This window comes from Prionailurus bengalensis, chromosome B3, assembly GCF_016509475.1.
Source record: "Prionailurus bengalensis isolate Pbe53 chromosome B3, Fcat_Pben_1.1_paternal_pri, whole genome shotgun sequence".
In the NCBI taxonomy this organism is placed as follows: domain Eukaryota; kingdom Metazoa; phylum Chordata; class Mammalia; order Carnivora; family Felidae; genus Prionailurus; species Prionailurus bengalensis.
The window spans coordinates 45,285,072-45,288,130 of NC_057355.1; positions in this window are offsets into that span (position 1 = coordinate 45,285,072).

The following is a 3,059-nucleotide window of genomic DNA, read 5'->3' on the forward strand; positions in this document are numbered from 1 at the left end:
TTTCATTATCAAAAAAAAAAAAAATGGAGCAACCTAAATGTTCAATAAGGAATTGTTAATATGTAAATTACCCAAAATAGAAACGTTGGTGTTGAAATATACTTACCAACCTGAAGAGGAGTTCAGGATATATTTTTAAATGAAAAAAAAATTTATAAACTATTAGGTACATTATCTCATTTTTTATAAAAACACGTATGTGCTCTACTACAAAGCTGTCATCATCAAGACAGCATGGTATTGGCACCAAAACAGACACATAGACCAATGGAATAGAATAGAAACCCCAGAACTAGACCCACAAACGTATGGCCAACTCATCTTTGACAAAGCAGGAAAGAACATCCAATGGAAAAAAGACAGCCTCTTTAACAAATGGTGCTGGGAGAACTGGACAGCAACATGCAGAAGGTTGAAACTAGACCACTTTCTCACACCATTCACAAAAATAAACTCAAAATGGATAAAGGACCTAAATGTGAGACAGGAAACCATCAAAACCTTAGAGGAGAAAGCAGGAAAAGACCTCTCTGACCTCAGCCGTAGCAATCTTTTACTCGACACATCCCCAAAGGCAAGGGAATTAAAAGCAAAAGTGAATTACTGGGACCTTATGAAGATAAAAAGCTTCTGCACAGCAAAGGAAACAACCAACAAAACTAAAAGGCAACCAACGGAATGGGAAAAGATATTCGCAAATGACATATCGGACAAAGGGCTAGTATCCAAAATCTATCAAGAGCTCACCAAACTCCACACCCGAAAAACAAATAACCCAGTGAAGAAATGGGCAGAAAACATGAATAGACACTTCTCTAAAGAAGACATCCGGATGGCCAACAGGCACATGAAAAGATGTTCAGCGTCGCTCCTTATCAGGGAAATACAAATCAAAACCACACTCAGGTATCACCTCACGCCAGTCAGAGTGGCCAAAATGAACAAATCAGGAGACTATAGATGCTGGAGAGGATGTGGAGAAACGGGAACCCTCTTGCACTGTTGGTGGGAATGCAAATTGGTGCAGCCGCTCTGGAAAGCAGTGTGGAGGTTCCTCAGAAAATTAAAAATAGACCTACCCTATGACCCAGCAATAGCACTGCTAGGAATTTATCCAAGGGATACAGGAGCACTGATGCATAGGGCCACTTGTACCCCAATGTTCATAGCAGCACTCTCAACAATAGCCAAATTATGGAAAGAGCCTAAATGTCCATCAACGGATGAATGGATAAAGAAATTGTGGTTTATATACACAATGGAATATTACGTGGCAATGAGAAAAAATGAAATATGGCCTTTTGTAGCAACGTGGATGGAACTGGAGAGTGTGATGCTAAGTGAAATAAGCCATACAGAGAAAGACAGATACCATATGGTTTCACTCTTAGGTGGATCCTGAGAAACTTCACAGGAACCCATGGGGGAGGGGAAGGAAAAAAAAAAAAAGAGGTTAGAATGGGAGAGAGCCAAAGCATAAGAGACTTAAAAACTGAGAACAAACTGAGGGTTGATGGGGGGTGGGAGGGAGGAGAGGGTGGGTGATGGGTATTGAGGAGGGCACCTTTTGGGATGAGCACTGGGTGTTGTATGGAAACCAATTTGTCAATAAATTTCAGAAAAAAAAAAAAAATAAATAAAAAAAAAAAAATAAAAACACGTATGTGCTATTTATATAGGTATATGTATACAAAAATCTGAAAGGATATGCATAAAGGTATTAGCAGTGACTATCTTTTTTGCCTTATTTATAGTTTCTAATGTTTCAGCAATAAGTATGGATAATTCATGAGATGGGGATAAAAAGATAACTCGTAGAATGGATTCTTCAAAACTACAGGAAACACTAACCGAGCTTATTAAACAGTGAAGTTACTGAAATGAAATAGAAACTGAAGATTGCAAAACAAAACAACAACAACCAAATCACCTAACTGTATATGATTTCAAATGATTTGCTGCCACCCTGTGAGGAATGCTACTCATTGCGGGACTGAAATAAGCAAACAATGAAACTATGAAAAATCTGTAACTGAAGATGGAATCACATACATAAGCATGATCCAAGACGTTGTTTAAAGCTCTGTGTACCAGTTGGTAAGTTTTGTTTTCTCTGCCAGCTATTTAGGGGGAATAATACCTAACATATATGATTACAGTATGTCAAGCACTATTCTAATAAATATGACTTTATCTTACAAAAATCCTATGAAGTTGTTTTTTCCTTATTTTTATAGATGGGACACAGAGTTTAACCGCCTGCCAACGGTAGTAAATGTTGCCAAAACAGTGTAAACCCGGGAGCTGCATTTTGGGTCAATGATTAAAATTTTTGAGGTTTCTGTTCCCCTCAACCACCCTCCCCCCATTCACAAATACACTGCCCAGTAGTTGATCGTTGAGCCTTTGTAGGGATTTACTGGATGAAATTTCTTGAGAGAGATTATTATATTCTCCAAATAATCTTAGTTCCTTGAAGCTATCGAGAGCTGGGCCCTTCAGAGAACTGATTGTTACCGATCCACGGTGAGACAGGTGCAGAAATTTAGAGTAAGCGTTTGGAAAACTTTATAGTAATTTTACAAGTAATTGTATGGCTGTTGACTCTAATAATAAAATGTGTCTAATATTTTTGTTTTATCTTACTAGAGCATGGTCCACAACTAACTGTTAATCCAAAACACTAATCTGATCGCTCCCTGTGTTCGGGGCAGCACTGTTTTATTCAGCCTCGAGAATTTTGCCAAGGGTTTTTCTGAAGTTTAGTTCCCCAAAATGAGGCCTCGAGTACTTTTCCTCCCCTATTTTTCTCCATTTTATGCTACAAATGTATTGTAATGATCAATAAAGCCAAAATAAAGAGTGTAAAACAGGCTCTCTGAGACTCGAGCACCCAGTATCGCCATCACGCGACTAAGCGCCGCCAGATCTGGGGAATACAGGGCTCCCGGCGGACGCCTGCGCAGGCGTTCGTCCGCGACGGCCGAGGGGGTGGGGGCAAGGCCTGCTCTGCTTCGAGAAGACGCCACGCCTTCGCCTGAAGAAGGTCAGGATACTAC